Here is a 16,835-nt window from a genome sequence, read left to right on the forward strand (position 1 = left end):
TCTCTCTCTTTTTTTTTTTTTTGAATCGTAAGAATTCTTATACGTATCAGCGAATGATTTATAAGTTTCGAGGCAGCTTTGAAGTTCGAAGAAGAATAATAAATAAATTTCGTATGCGTGCAAGTTTCGTTTCTGAGGCTGAAACTTATCCCTTCTTGGTGAATGCAGCGTTCGCCCTTCCTGTGCAAATGAATCATCCGAGTTTACTGCTTCGAATAACCCGTCCCTGTACAAGAATCCCTTACAATCGCGTTTTTGAAGTTTCCAAGATGTGGAAGTTCCTTAATGCGTTTAAGCAACTTTCCTCAACTGTCATTTGACGGTGAACGGAAGTTTGCTCTCTTAGTTAGTCTTAAGCTATTACTCTCTTACCGTCAGAAAAATCACTCTTATTGCTATTTTATTGTCTCGTATTCTTCCCCAATTATCCTTTATTCTTCCCCATTACACCGTTATCATTCCTTTTATTATTTTCCTCCTTTGTATTCCTATATCCATACGAAAAAATATGTGAAATTAAATTAGCAAAACAGGGTAGACACATTTTAATTATCCGTGGGATATTATAGAGAGAAACAGCATTCATTGTTTGCTCTTGTCATTTTAGTTTATTCATAACGTTATTTCATCAGCTAAACAATTTTACTGATTTTCATATATGCGATAATTAGATATGTATAACGTTATAAAACTGAAAGCTTTTAAAAAATTGTAAAAGTTTCGTAATGTAGGAGAATGATTCTCGTAAAATCAGATCCTGAGAAAATACACGAATTTGAAATTCGAATTGTTTAATTTTCCAAGTAGTAATGTCTTCGTAGTAGAACGAAACAAGCGATAAGTTACGATATGATTTTTGTTTGCGGAATGCAATGTGTGCAAACATATAATCGTGTGAACACGATAGAAGTTGTGCACTGTGGCTCGCGCGTTGGACAAGACCACTTGCGACTGCGGTTTGACCTCTCAAACTTTACGCATTCTGATCCAGAGTCTGAATCGAACCGTGGTTTCCACTATCGGTCTCCCAATGGCCAACGAGAACGGAACCTAGCCATGATAAACACTTGTTCTGATTCTCTGGAATAATAATATTATATAATAAATAATATACCGAGTAAGAAAATATTTGATGTATAATAATTGTTTTAAATATTCTAGATGAAATTTGTCCCACGTTTTTCGTTAAGAGAGATTTTTAAAAGATTCCATTGGCTTTTTTAAATTATTGTATTCGTTTTTGATGCAATGTTTAAAATAATATTATGAGTACTTTGTATTATATTTATGTGAATTTATTTTGTTGAATAAGAAAGGACAATGAATAAGTTAGGAGACGGGTATTAAGAAAGAAATCGCGGTTTCTGGTAACATGATTTTGATTGCATTATGGACTGTAGTATAATCATACGGTATCCTATGCGGTGAGCCAAACCGCATGATGAGATACGACACAGTCGCTCAGACCACATCATGGATTAGAGCACAGTGACGTGGATCATATTACAAGCTATGTTATGAGCTATAACACAGTATCTTTGACAAGGACTGTAGAAACATTTGCGTTTTCTTTGACGTTCTACCGAATAATTCCTTTTCAGTCGAACTTATATCAGTGAGTACCTTCGAGAATGATTATCTAGGGCAGAGATTCAGACTTTCTTGTCAATTTATCTTACAAAGCATCCTTCTAAATTTTCAAATAGTCGGTCGTTCCATTTATTCTCATAATCCCAATACTGCCGTATTACCGAAATAATTTGCACTTTCAATATCAGAACAACCACGTTCTTCAAAGATTATTTCAAAGATGATACATTATATGAAGCAAAGATCCTAGCACATTTGTAAAACCAATGATATAAACATTTCAAACACTTCCTGGTTCGTTGCACGAAAGAATTCGTTTTTCTATTACCGGCACGAAATCTCTCCCACAAAAATCCTCTTTTTCAGTCTCTGATCTCATCAATTACCAAATCGTACTGCGAAGATCTTGCACCTTTATTAGAGGCACGAAGCTCTCGCCACGTGTCGAAATCTTCGCGACGATTCACCGAGAAATCGTCTAAAGGAGGAAGCGAGATCTGCTCTAAAGCGGAGAATCTGGGCTTATCGCGAGGCATCTTTCTCTCGGCGACCTGTTTAAAGCAGCGAGACTAGTGGAATCGAGGGCTTTTCTGACCCGGCAGAGTATTTTCACTCCCGATCGTCCTCTAATCCCATTGGCCGGCCCCCGGGGATGGGTGGTTGGTCTGTTCCGGCTGGGGTGTCGAGATCGTTTGATTCGGCCCTGTGCGTCATTGCCGCCGGCGATGCTCGAAGAAAACGCCAGCGATGGTGAACCGGAGAGAAAGAGAAATGAAAGAAGAAACCTGGGTTCAAAAGGGGACGAGCCGTTGAGTAAACAAAGGAGGAAATGGAGTAAATAAAAAGCAACCGTCGAGAGAGGACGTTGAGATTCGTTGAGAGCGTGCTTGTGTGCACGTTCCTCTGTAACTCCCTCTCTCTCTCTCTCTCTCTCTCTCTCTCTATCTTTTGCTCTCCTACGTACCCGGGTTCGTACATTAAGGAAAGCAAACTGGCGAGAGCGTACGGTTCGTCCACACACACGCGACTCGCAGACATAAACTTCCACGATGCACTAGGCCGGGCCCCCACTCGAGAAAAAGAGGGAAAGAAAGGGGGCTAAGAAGCGGCTGAGAAAGGGGAGAACCATGGAAAAGAGGAGCAAAGAGGAGTAACTGGCAACGATAGCATTCTGTGTGCGTTGGAGAGAGATAGAAGGAAAAGGAAGGGGATGGTTGTTAGTTAGGGGAAGGGGTGGAAAGTTGCGGAAAAGTAATCCGAACCGCGAGCTTTATAGTTTTGTTTATTCCCTCGCATACAATTACGCTGATGACGCGGCGTAAACCCAGCTCAGACCTTTTATTCTACGACCTATCCTCCACCTAACCCGCGAATACACCCGCCGCGCCACCAATTTTCTATGGTGAGTGCGAACTGCTACGTTCGCAGCACCCGTTGCTTAAGATGAGAATCGGAAGAATGGGCGTGGAAAATTTCGCATACTGTAAAGTGTGCATGATGACTGCAGGTTTATAGGAATCTCGCGAAAAGTATTTTATCGAGAATCTCGAGTAAAGCGTTCTCGCCGTAAACTGCGTATTCCTAAGATTAGTGTCTGCGTTTCGATTATTATATCTTCTTTTTAGGAATGAGTACAAGTTTTCTTTTATTCGATACTGAGATTTACAGAAATCTACGATATTACATGTATAGCTATCTGTGTAATACGTTTAATATATGACGTAAAATGAAAACAGAAGACTCTTAGTAAGAATTTTGTATGCCATTGTATTGGCGGTGAAAATCCTCTAAACGAAAAGATTCTTACGCTATGAGTTGTGTATGCAAAGTTTTGAATGAAGTTGTACGATGTAAATTAGACGTTTGTTGTATTAGTCTCAGAATCTTAATCAGAATTGACAGAGGGTTAGTTAAATCTTCATACGAATAGAAAATTCGTATGTGAAACGTTATATAAATGAACACAAAATTTCTTTAATTCAACGTCTAAAAAATATCTTCACTCCTGTGCATGTACGATATTAAGATCGATGGAGAACTTTCCGCATTTTTCCTCTTTCTTCTTACTTCGTCTTCGAACTGATTGATCTATTTACACAAACTTCACGACACGTTACTCGAATTACTTACTGCAACAGTGTATTGGATACCTGTGTTTTCGCGCTGTTCAGTTCTTCTCGAGTTCGCGGCTTTTAGAGATTCAAGATAGGAAATCAAGGAAGCTTTACTTTGCTACAACAAACTTCGTTGTTTTAACTAGTTTCGCAAAGATCGAGCACACAAAGAAGAACCATACCGGTAGAATGAAAACTATTTTGCGCTTGACGACAAAATATTATATATTAACTTCATTTGTGTCCTTTATTGTTCCAGATAAAATTATAACCTGAAAATAACTTTTTGCATCTAAACCGAAACAGAAATTGAAAATCGCACTATAATTTTTTCCTTTTTCATTAAACGTTCTCTTTTATTAAGTAATTATGACAATTAATTTCATTTGCACTCCACTACATATATATACACACATTAAACATTTAAAGATTATGTAGTCCAGCTTAAACATAATTTAAACTACCGTATATCATCACGAATCGTGATCCAATGATTCCTACTAAAAGTTAATCACTTTTACTGCAACAAAGAAATTCTTGAACCATATCTTCGAGACCTGATTTTTACTAGAACCATTCCAAGAAAGAGTCGACATTTGTCAAAGGTCCAACCTCGAATTGCACTTTGATTCAAAGACTAGCGAGACAAAAGTTTAAAGGGTAAAATGACGGTGCGCCGAAAGCGGTTCGGCTAACTTTTAGCGGCGGAACCGTGGCACTCCGGTCTCTGAATAGTTAGCTGGCACGATTATCCGCTTAATGAATATCGTTTAATTCATGACGTGCGCCTCATATTTGAAACAATTGTATTCCACGCCGCAAGATGAAACACGTCCGCATGATTATACTACGTAGCATAATCGCGAGGTTAGCTGCGCTACTCTCGCCGTTTCTTTCTCTTTTTTCTTTCTAAAGTACTCTCGTCGACGTTGCTTCTTTTTCCTACATACGGCTCAGGGCGAGAAAAATGTTCGCTGCGAAAGTTTTCACGCGAGGAGACATTCAGCTGTTCTTGTTCGAGTTACGATGCGAAACACCGCGCAAGACGCCTCTATTAATCTTGCGTTATAAGTGGTCGAAGAACTGTTCTGCTTTCTCTCTTTTCTTTCTTTCTTTTTTTTTTTTTTGCTGAGTTCACTGTTTTTAAAAGACAGCTGCTGTTTGACAAGTTCTACTTTTTTTACTTGTGCATTGTTATTTTATTTTAGTGTCCTGTACTTTAAATAAAAACTTTTGAAATTGTTTTCATTTATCCGTTTTTATTTGAAATATATATGACAATTATATACATGTGTGTTTTACGTACAATAGGGAGCTGAAAAGATGTCACTTAGAGGGAATACAGATTTAAGTGATCGGTCAGAAAGGAACACGTTCCATCTTACACGTATTTTTCGACGGCAGCATACTATTTGCCAAGACGGTCACACAAATTAATTCGATCGCGTGAACGAAGATAGATCCCCGTTTCCTTTGTGCCGTCCCAAGTGAAATCTTTCCCGTTCTCGACGATAACCGGGACAGGCCGTAGCTCTGAAACAATAAAAGATAGAAAAAGATTTCCTTATTGAAAATTAAAATATTTTCTGATGTATAATAACGTATATCCATACTGATAGCGGTGACACTTTAACGATTTTAAGGTCATCTGTATTCTTCAAACAGATATACAAATTTTTTTATCATTTATTATAAATTCAAAATACTTGTACGGTGGCTATAAAACAAACATCTATACGTAATCTTACTTTCCAATGGAACTTTAGGTCATAAGATTCCACATTTTGTTTTCATAGTGTCAAATCTACATAGTCGTGTGAAAGTACTACAAAATGATATAAAAGTTAATATACTTGGACTTAATTAATTCTCACATAAACGCTCTGACAAATACGATGATACGAATAATTTTTATAACCACTGTATCTGAATATATTTCTTCCGCGCAGAAACAGCGCGTACGTGTAATATTCGTAGATCGATGCATCGTTATGAAAGTTGTAAAGCGTGGCCACGTGTATGTGTGCGCTTGCGAGGATGATAAAACGCGTACCACGCCTAAGTTCACGAAGCCAAACAGGAGGGGTTGTGACGTAGTGTTGCGGAGGCAAGGTGATAGAGGGTTAGTCAGAATGGGTACGGAAGAGTTGCTCTATGCGGGCTGAATTGTAAACTAGCCTGAACTTTCTGCCTTCTTTTCTGGTCGTTGCCCGAGGATGGGATGGAGGGTCGAGTGGGAGAGGCTTCCTTCTTTAAATTACATTTGACCACTCGTTTGGGCACCCTCTTTGTTCTCCTACTCTCTCCCTTCTTCCGTACGCTCGTTTGTTCTTTCCTTCTCTACTTCTTTCTTGTACGTGCAGCTCTTTCATTTTACGCCCACGGAGAGAATTTGTTTGGTGGCACTTCCCGTGGCAGTTTCAGTTTCGTATTTTATTTCTCTCCTGGAATTAGGATTACTTTCGGTGGAAATAGGGCTGGAGGAATGGATGATTAATACTGGAAAAACCAGTGAAGTAGTTTTCAATTGAGAAATAGTATTATTTCTACCAGCAATATATTTTGTCTCTTAAAGCAAAATTGGTGGTTTCTCTTGTTTTGTTTTGTTTTTAGAAGGACGATAACAGGTTACTTCTTAACAATTGTTTTTTAGATGTATTAAAATAATATTTAAGATAAATTTCAAAGTGTATTAAATTAGTTTAAAGGTATGACTCTTGTTTTTTCCACCAAATTGATATTATATATATAATATATAAAGCACGCAATATTTAGAAACTGAAATAGATATTTATTTAGATGCCCATTTCTTCGTAATATCCGTGGAAATATAAATCTGTATAAAAATTCGCTATTTATCTACGATATTTCGTTTTCTGAGATTTCTACTCGAAATTCTACTTCGTTACTTCGTTTCGAAGTTATGATCGTCAGTAGAACCGTGAAGTGATTGGTATTTAACTTCCACCTCTTCTTCTGAATTTACTCTTCAACATCAGGCAGCTCACGAGATTCTCCAAACCCTAATTACACCTTAATCGATCACAATTGAACCACGTAGCTCCATCAAGATAAATCATTTGAATGTCAGCAATTAACCGCTAATCGTCTATTCGCTCACCAAAATTGAGAAATTTATAAAAAGTGGACTTCATTCAAAACAGAAGTAGACTATTTTCGGAAGATTCCAAGAATCTAATTTCTTCGAAAGTTTCCGTTCGATTCAGTTCCCCTTAATCATAGAAACTCGACTTTCGTATCGAAGAAAGAACATTTTCATCCAAATCCCAGATCTGTTTATCGTCGCACAAGTAAACGACCGTCCGTACTATCGAAATGCTGCGAACAATGTTGGTAATTTTCTGCTCGAGATCAGTCGTATACCAGGCTTCAATTAATAACACGAAAATGTTTCGTGCACCGTATGTCTGAGCGTGGTTACAGGCATCCCGGCGTAGAGATACGGTCTGCACGGTTAGTTATAGACTTATTTGATATGCCCGTTGATAAAAGAAAGGCAGAACCGATAGTATCTACACCGTTATTTGCCCAGTCTTATCTGGCCGAAACACAGAGGAAGAGAGAAACCAGCCGGGTCCGGTGGACTGTAATTTCGGTACGGCCTCGACGATCGATATCGTGTTTAATCGGTATCAGGCTCACGTGCTTTTCATTTGTATCACGTGATATTTACTTAAATTATCGAAGGACCACGGCTTTTAATTCGTCTGGCATCCGATGTCCGGTGGGTGAACAGTTGCTACGTTTTTCCTTAATCCTCGACTTTCTATTCCATCCTGCTCTCTTGTTCAAAGTAGGCACCACGTGTTCACTTTCCCTCGCGCTGAATTAATTCTCGTATAGTGGCAGCCTCGATTCGAATTTCATCAGTCAAGTTCCCTAGGTTTTTTTTTTGCTCTTTTTATTGCAATTTTTCTCGCTTTGCGATTTAAAGTATTGAATCGTAGGCGAGTTATCGTATCTTCGATGTATATATTATGTGTTTAGTATATAAAGCTTTTTGAAAGATTCCAATTATCCTTTTGTATCAAAAACTTGAATTGTGTTATTTGAAAAGTATCCTCTAGAAAGTATAAAATTCGACGAAGGTTAGCCTTTTGAATTTTTAAATATTATTTCTACTTAGTCATAAATAAATTAACAAGCAGCCCTAAAATATTTGATTAAATGCTCCAAATCAATCATTATAATTACACAACGACCAACCGAAGATAATCTGAAAGATAGAAAAATTCGCAAACGAATCTTCTACATCCACAAACATTACTTCCATCCAATTCTAAACGAATCAGCAACGGTGTTCTAATACTTTATTAAATTTTGCAAAACAACGTTGTCACCATCGATCCATAGGCTCTTAATTCTTTCTTCCATGTATCGGAAGCTCTCCGTTTGAAGCTACCCTTCGATCACCCTAAGCAGAACTCGCCACCCGTCGAATTATTAAGCGGTAAACCATCAAGTGAACATTTCCCCGTACCCTGCGATTCTCTTCTGCCCTAATAATCTGACACCTCGGGGTCTGCGCTTACCATGAATTATTGAAAACTCACTGGAAAATTATTCCTGCCGACCTAAGGGCAATTTACGGTCGCGCGTGTGTTGGAGTACGCGAGTCGTGAAAGGGCGAGTGCGCGAGAAGAGGTCTCTCCCTTAGGGAAAAAGCGTTCGAGAAAAGCGGGATAATAGGCGACGAAGGCGAAACGGTTTCCACCAATTGCTCGTGTAACAAGCCCGACAATTTGCCGATCGAGAAAGGTGTAGATCCGGTGATTACGCGACTGTATTCATCCACTGTGTACACTTTCGATTTCTCGAACAGTTGCTCGTGAATTGCAGCCTTTGAGGATACGCATTTGAACAGTGTGCGACTCGTTCGAGTTGCTTCAGCGAGTGTTCGTGAGTTGATTTTGATAGATCTTTTTGTGAGTTTTTTGTGGTATGGAATTTAGGATTAGCATAATATTTGGAGATGTTGTTACATACTGGAGCAGGAGCAGTTTTCTTATGTCATTCATCGAATATAACTTCGTTATAATAATTTATCGAAGCACGGGTACAATTTTTAAATTATATTATTGTTGGAATACAACGATATTGCACGCATAGGCACAAATACTCTTACACAGAAACCCATACAGGCATTTGAACAGGACACTTACACAGGTCATACTCATTACTGTATAGAGAGTGGGGTTCAAAATATTTAAGGGATCATGGGTCACTACCTACGTCTAGTCTAAGAGTAACTGGTCAACAATCAACAATCTCTATACGTTGTTAATTATATCACTCGCTTCTGTACATTTGGTTCTGTAGTTCTGTTTAATAAATATCACTGGATATTATTTTAACATAAACATTGTGTCTTCCACAGATTATTAATATTAACTTAAGATTAAATTCTAACAATTATATTTGACAAAAATTGTACACATGTCAAAACTAGATTGTGAATTAGGCTTCACTTACGTATACGTACAATGTTCTGAGAACTCGTGCCAAGTTCTATTGCTCAAGTTCAAGCGCTAACATCGAAGAAGTACTTGATAGAAAAGTCAACAGACAGATATTTGCAGCTGTTGAACTTGTAGACGATGAGCAAACGTCCTCAAATCTTGAAATGATCGTGTGAATAATTTATACTTGTCGTATAATAGTCATACGAACGTTTATACTTATGGAACAAAAGGATTAAACGAAAAATATAATTTCACCTGAAAACATGAAGTTTCATGCTTCTTCTAAAATTAGAGCTCCTAGAGCCACCGTATTTAAGGACCTGCTAACGGAAGAGGGCAATAAAGCCGTAAAATAGAAAAGAACGATACACGAGGTGAAAAGCGGATGATGAAGAAGGAAAAATAGGAAATATTAAAACGTACAAGGAACAGCGGGAGATGTAAGTTGGCGAGCTAAGGTGGCAATTAAAAGCGTAATATATTATACGCTCGCGCTTCTTGGATTAATCCTGTTTCGGCTGGCGGAAGTATACGGATCGAGGAAGGTAGAAAGAAGAGTGCAGTTTTATACAGCGTTGCTTAGACCTTTTTCGTGTGTAAACCGCGCATTATCCTTTCTAATACTGCGTATCGTCTTCCTTTGAAGACTTAAGATGAAAGAAAAAAGGAGCAAAAGATCGTATTACATGTCGTGATCTTTCTCTAAATCCTCTTTTTCTTGTAACGGTGGAGCATAGAGAGGAACCAAAGCTTATGAAGGGCTCAACCCGTGGACAGTGGCGGAGTTTAATTCGTATTCGCATCATGGCGAAGTCCAGATTAAGAAAACTCTCCGGATATTGCAAGGGTAATATGCGAGTTGCTCGTCCTGAAATTATATTCATTTTTCCCGCCACGATACAGCTAGTTTTTCTGACGTCGTTTTCCCCGTACCGTTTAATCCCATGCGCCGTTTTCTTTTTTTAAATTATTATTGTCCACGAATGAATCTTCGTACACGATTTTCGTATCCTTCAGTTCTTTCGTGGAATCGAGAGTAGTGAAGGGATGTTTATTATACTACGACAGAAATTAATTCACTATTTAAACATTTTATCAATGCATTCAATGCATCAATGCATATGAAACAGCGTTTTTATTGTAAACTATTATTATATTTAAATTAGCTGAGATGTGTTGCTATATAATTCTCAAATATATAATTTTTGTAAAAATGACAGAACATTGTAAAATTGCCAATTTGCGTATCCCAAAGTGGTAGAAAGATAATTTTTAAGTAACTTACCTCGTGTTAACTTATATTCATAAACAGAACGGAGAAATCTACCAATGTACGAAGCTTCAAGCAAATACTAGGATAACTCAAAGGTTTTGTACTTGCCCCACAGGACGTAAAAGAAGATATTCCTTTTAAAAAGCCTTTCTGACGAATCTATTAGCTGATTTCGAAACATGTTTCCCTTTTTTCTCTCCTTCTTTGTCGTTACAATTCTCTTTCTTCGTCATTACAACGATACAGAATAAAGTTTAAAGAAAACACGTACATACAAACAAAGAAAGGGAAACGAAGCTTCGTAACCAGGAAAATGATCGAATGGAGGTCATCTGAGACAGAAACAGCGCGGACGAACGTCCAAAAAATTTCAGACGAAATATGCAGAAGGCAACGCAACGTGTACGAGCTTCCTGTTGATTACGTTTCCACGTCGTCGGCCGCTAAAGAGGCAACGGGCACATTAAGTGGTGGCGGAGGGTCAGCATCGCCATTCAGAAGCGTTCGTTTAAGCGAAATGCGAAAAACGCGAGCGCGGAAAGGGAAATCATATTACGGTGAGTGCGGAAGGCGAGACGGAACCACGGATCACGCCATCTCTTTTACCCTCTTTTCCCGTCTCGTTTCATTTCCTCGTTTCAACCAACTTTTCTGTCGACTCGTGTGCTTGATACGGCCCGACTATCATAATTAAACAACCGACAGTTCGCCCAAGCCGACGAGGAAATGAATAGCCGTGCGCCGTAAGAGGCTCGTGCAAAGGAGAAATATTGCGGGAAATATTTAAATACGTCCGCGAACGGGACTTGATGTGTGTTCACGAAAGGGTGTAGACGGATCTGCAGATGAAAGTAACGAGCTGACGTTCTTGTATGTACAAGTTGCTTTCTAGCGAGCTAAGAGATATTTACACTGTTCGTCATAAGTATTAGGATAACTGTTGATATTCGTTATAAATTGAATACTCTTGTCTGGTTTTGCGTTCTAGTTATCTTGCTTGATACACTTTATGATTTTTATTATTATGTTTATAATGTAAGATACTAAATAAAGTACAGTCTGCTATAATTTTTCAATTATCATAGCAAGTAGATACTTTAATGGTTACCAGCAGTGTATATATACACGTTTACAAAAGTATTTGTACTTTTTAAATACTTTATACTGTTTTACGAAAAATTTGGAAATTTGATTAGCGTTGTTACGAGACGATTTACGGTTACATTGGTTGCGATTATATCGAAACTGGCTAAAATAACGCAATGTTAATCGATATAGATATACACATTGTTAAGGTATACAGAGGATTTGGAAAAACAAATTGTTTAAAATTTATTTACAGATTATTCAGCTCTACATGCACGTTACTCTCTGAAGGACTCAATAACCTACTCGCTTGGTTGTTTATTTTCTTCTGATTACTTTTGATCACTTTTAATGATTTGCAATAACTTCTAACCGCTTTTAATCGCTTTTGTCTCAACTGACGACCTGGACGCTCTTCAACGCTCACATACACTTTCACACGTACGGCATAAATGTACCATATATTTAACACATATATCTATAATCTACAAAGTATTCGCAAAACTTTTAGATATCCTTTGTAAATTACTCGATCAGTTGCTTTTAGTTTGAAAATCTCCAAAATCCCTGCTTCATTCGTTTGTTCATTACCGTCATAATATCTGTTGATGAAGCTAGTACATACATACTGACCTACATCCGCTAGGTAAAGTTCTCTAAAATCAAGGAAACCCCGTGGGTACAATAACTTCGAGTTACACAAGCAATTTCTTCCACGATTCATGCGTAGAAATCTCCGCTTTATGACTGCGATACAACGCCGATAAAAAAAAAAAATAGAAGAGAGGCAAAGGAGGCAGAAGTTCCCTTGATATTTCAACGACAATTTCATCGACAATTTCATCGACAACAAAATCACAGTATCTATTTGATACGTTGCGGAGAATGTTCTGTTCTGGCCGTAATTATTGCTGGTAGATACGTTATTATCATTGGTAGTATTGATGAAACAGCCCTAGCGGCGAAGCTACTTCAACGATTCAGCGGTTAAAACGTGGAAAAGTCACGCGATCGAACGCACGAACGGGCCGAGTTGAAACGAAACCTCTAGTTAACAGGTTCGATGCGTTAGTTTGCCCAGTTGCGTGTTTCCGCTTCTCGAAGTTGCGGTTACATTCTCGAATTTCGAGCACCGAAATAATTAGCCGATGTTCACGATTTTGTGGAAAAGCCAGGACTTTTCTAAGGAATACACGCCGTGAGTTTTTACCTTTCCTGTTCTTTATGTATTTTACTTCTTTTCAAATACAAAACTCCACTCTCTAATTCATTTTTCTTTACGAATATAATCCCGTCAAAATTGTGATCGAAGCAACAATTTTGTAATATCGTTCTCAATAAAAAAGTCAAGACGATTGTTACTTTCATAAAAAATTTGCATTCTTGAAACAAGTTACAATATAATTTTTAAAATCATTTATCTATTGCTACACAGCAACAGTTCCCAAAAGATATTCGACGATCTGATCAAAAAAAATAACTTCGTACTTAAAATATTGGAATCTAGTTATCCGATAATAACACTTTTTCAACAATTTCAACGTCATGAACTTGAAACTTCTCTTCTCATGATATGTTGGAAAATATCCGTCAGATGGGAGTGAACAGCGTCGTTCCACGCAGTGGGCAAAGTGTCTTGCTGTTCCCATTAACCAACACTTGAACACACTAGGCTAGAATGTGACAACAGGTGTGGCAATTTCGCAATTACCTTTCTTATCGTGGCTGAGCGAATAATACTGGAATTACAATGCCGCTGAGCGAGAGCACCCACGGTGTTAAAAACAGACAGCGGGAAGCGCTAAAACCGGGCACGGAAGTTACGGGAAGAAGCGAGTGCCACGCGGCTAATAAACCTCTTTACTGCTGGTGACGAAGGGCGATGAAAGGTGTGAGACGAGCAGAAACTTTATCTCGCGTGCTGTCATGGAATTGGTTTTAATAAAAAGTGTGTTAGGGCGTTAGAAATAGTTACTTTTCAGCCGGGCCTGTGATACGGATGTGATTTCTCTGCCATTTTTGAGCTCTAAATTTTTTATCGACACTTTTAACATACTTCGTTTTAGAGTAATTATTTAGAATAGGATACGTCTCATGTGTTTTGATAATCGAATAAAAGAGTAACGTGTCCAATCAGTATACGATTACTCTACGGACTTGATCTTACAGCGTTTTAATTTTTGTTATTGGCTTACATCTTTGACTAAAAATCTTAGGATAGTTACATTTGCTGCGAATAGACAGTTAAGAATGACGCGTTTGACCAGTAAGTAACTATTCTACTTATGTGATCTTATATTCTTCTAATTTTCATCGCTTTACATGTTCGGTCGAAAATCTTATATTTGTTATGAATGTAAAGTGCTCAGAGATACGAAGAAGTATTACTATTACTTTGCTTTGTTAAAAGTCGTAAATACCGAGCTACTCGTGCGAAGGTTCGCGGGACAACAAAAAGTGTTATTTGCGGTGGAACGTTGATTGTTGGTGAGAAAGTGCGAAAACGTAGGTCTCGGCAGTTATCTGGGTTGGGAGCGAGCCCCGTTTAATCCGACCATAATTTCGCCATTAAAGTTAACAACGTCTCCAGGTCCCAGGCAGTTACGCGGCTCCTCCACTCGGTTGGCCGTCGTTGAATATAGAAATTTCGGTTAACCATAATTATAACGGCGCGACTGGAGAGTTGGGGTCGCGCTGACGATCCTCCGCGGCGCGGAAATTATTAATTCCCTTTCTCTCGAGCCCTCGCTCATCCTTCCGTAGGCGCTTATTTTCGTCGAGATTTGCTACGCGGACCGAATGCCGGAAGAGATACACGAACGACGTCGGAAGTCCCGTGAAGGCCCGAGGCCACGCGATTAACCTGCTTTCCAGGCTTTCCATCCTCGGTTCGTTCGAGTGACTTTTAAGCGTATTTACGTTTCCTTTCGATGGAGTCGATGGAGCCCGGGATTCGCTCGCTGAAAATTGGACGACGACACGGTTGCTGTTACAATTGCTTGAGGAAGGAGTGACATGGGAGAGCAGGAGGAGTATGGAAAGTGGAAAACGAATCGTGGAATAGTGGGATGGCTGTTTATCGAGCACGGTACAATTTAGGTTTTTGAATGTTTGATGTGCAGGATTTTAGTCCAGAAGGTACAGCGACTCGCGAAAGTACCCGAACATTTACTAGCGGAAATGTTTATGAATATATTACGCGCGAATCTTTTTAAAATCTTACACAGTTTTTACTTTTCTGAGTTTGCGTTTCTCACAGTAATTATCTTTTTATATAATTCTGAATTATTTTCTCTCATTAAGAAATAGGTATTGTTATGAAATTTACATCGCGCAAAGGAATTTATGACGAACATGAGGAAGATTGGCTTTGTTCAAAATTTATTTTTATATATTTAATTTATTATAGTAGTTTTAGTTTAACTATCGCTATTCATTTCTCTTAATGTGTGCAATATTAACATGATTTTCTAAATTACTGGTAATATATAGTATCGATGGAGTAATTTGATAGTGCAATTTTTGACAAAGTGAATTTTCAAATAAAGTAGTTGACGCGAGGGATAGGTAAGAGATAATACTTAGACCTGGTAGAAACTGGATACTAAACTTATTTCTATGGGATAATACACTTCGAATTCCCCGAAGCGCTGTCCCAGGCCACTTGCGATAGAAGTTCACAGTAGTGCAATATTGCATGAACTAAGCCTTTGCGATAGTTAGTAAGAAATTAATTCGATCTTGCTTCAATCTAAAATTAATTCTGCCCTCGAGTAAGTCCTGCAAGAGCTAATATAAAATCGTAACTGGAATATCTGAGATTACAAACTGTTAAAATGTTATTTAAATACGTAATTATTAAATTTCAGTAAGTCAACAATATATTATATGCAATATTCTTTCTCGTTCGTATTTTAAAGCCAATTAATAAACATACGGGTATCATTCGAACTTATTTCAGAAATTTTAAACATTATATCGATAGTTCAAAACAAGCTTCAGTATTTTCTAAAACATCCATTTCACGAAACGTTCTATATTAGAAATAGCGTGGAAAATGTCGAAGAAATTATAGTATAATTAGACTAGATTAAGTTAAATTGGACTATTCTAAATTTACATTTGGAATATTGCAACTGTAACGAGGTCAAATGGGAAATGTAGGCGTCTGTTCAATAATCTATTAATATCAATCTACAATATTAATCGAAGAAGTTCACTCGTTACTATGGTTATCAATGTCGCAGTTATAACGATGTCTTCACCCATGATCTTTTTATTTTTTAATAAGTCGCTTCGTCCTGTCATTCTTACGGAAGATAAATTATGTGATATTCATATTTAGAAAAACTAAAAATGACAGTTCACAATTGATTATGTCCCTTATTATCTCTTATCTTTGTAATCATAGAGTTTTCTATTTAGAGAATGACAGGTTGTACATGTTAATAGTTGCTACAAAGTCAATTCAGCTGAATAATAAAAGAGAAGAAAATGAAGAACTGAAAAAGGGAAGTTTCAAGTTCGATTTTCGGAACATACGAGAAATATTTTGAAACTATGGCCGAGGAGGAAATTGCGAACAGGTTTTGCGAAGATGTAAAAAGCATAATTAAAGTGAAATTACCGCAAGCGAAATAGAAAAGAAGCCATCCTCGTTCCGCTGTTTCGTTTAAATTCTTTGTCCTTTTGTTTTACTTCTTCTCCCTTTGGTTCCTCGCGTCCTCGTACACGCGCCAACCGTCTAGTCTGTGCATTCTGTAGAAACGTTTCATCGACAAGCGGTTCCTTCTTGCTTTCCGCCAAACGGGCCACGGTTCATTTCTCCTTCGATGTTTAACAGCGCTCGTTACGCTGCTACGTAAACGACGGCAAAAGCGGTTCGTCCCTCGTTGCGCAATTCGACGCAATTAAATAACTTTCCTTTTTGTCCCAGCACTATACGAACTCTTATTTTTCGAACCTTTGACCATTCGATCGTTTAAAGGAACGACACGACGTTTCCTTTATTTTAGGAACTAATTGAAAAAACAGAACTCAATGGAAAATTGTTCAAGTTTACTTGTTTTCTCAGTGGCGAAAATAATTTATTTCTAAGATTTATAGAAGAGTTATATATTTATCGATAAATTACGGATTCATTTTTTTACCTTCAGACACTTTTCGAAGCAGAAAATTTGTTGATGCATACACCTTCGTAGCGTTCGTTGGAAAATGCACAGAGTGCACATAATACGCAGAAACGTATGAGATAGCCTTATCGTAATATTTGTTACGATATATAGTAGG

The 16,835-nt window shown here is 37.9% G+C and overlaps 2 protein-coding genes across 4 annotated transcripts in view; one reads left to right on the forward strand and one right to left on the reverse strand.

Annotated features, from left to right (window-relative positions):
- The window catches only part of LOC132907330 (mediator of RNA polymerase II transcription subunit 29), a 228,008-nt gene extending 220,887 nt beyond the window's left edge, over window positions 1-7,121 (reverse strand). The window contains exon 1 of the mRNA XM_060960307.1: window positions 7,109-7,121. The gene's annotated coding sequence lies outside the window, so the exon portion shown is untranslated. The remainder of the gene's footprint in view (window positions 1-7,108) is intronic.
- The window catches only part of LOC132907329 (carbonic anhydrase-related protein 10), a 231,082-nt gene that overhangs the window by 105,300 nt on the left and 108,947 nt on the right, over window positions 1-16,835 (forward strand). The window lies entirely within an intron of this gene.

This window comes from Bombus pascuorum, chromosome 5 (assembly GCF_905332965.1).
Source record: "Bombus pascuorum chromosome 5, iyBomPasc1.1, whole genome shotgun sequence".
In the NCBI taxonomy this organism is placed as follows: Eukaryota; Metazoa; Arthropoda; class Insecta; order Hymenoptera; family Apidae; genus Bombus; species Bombus pascuorum.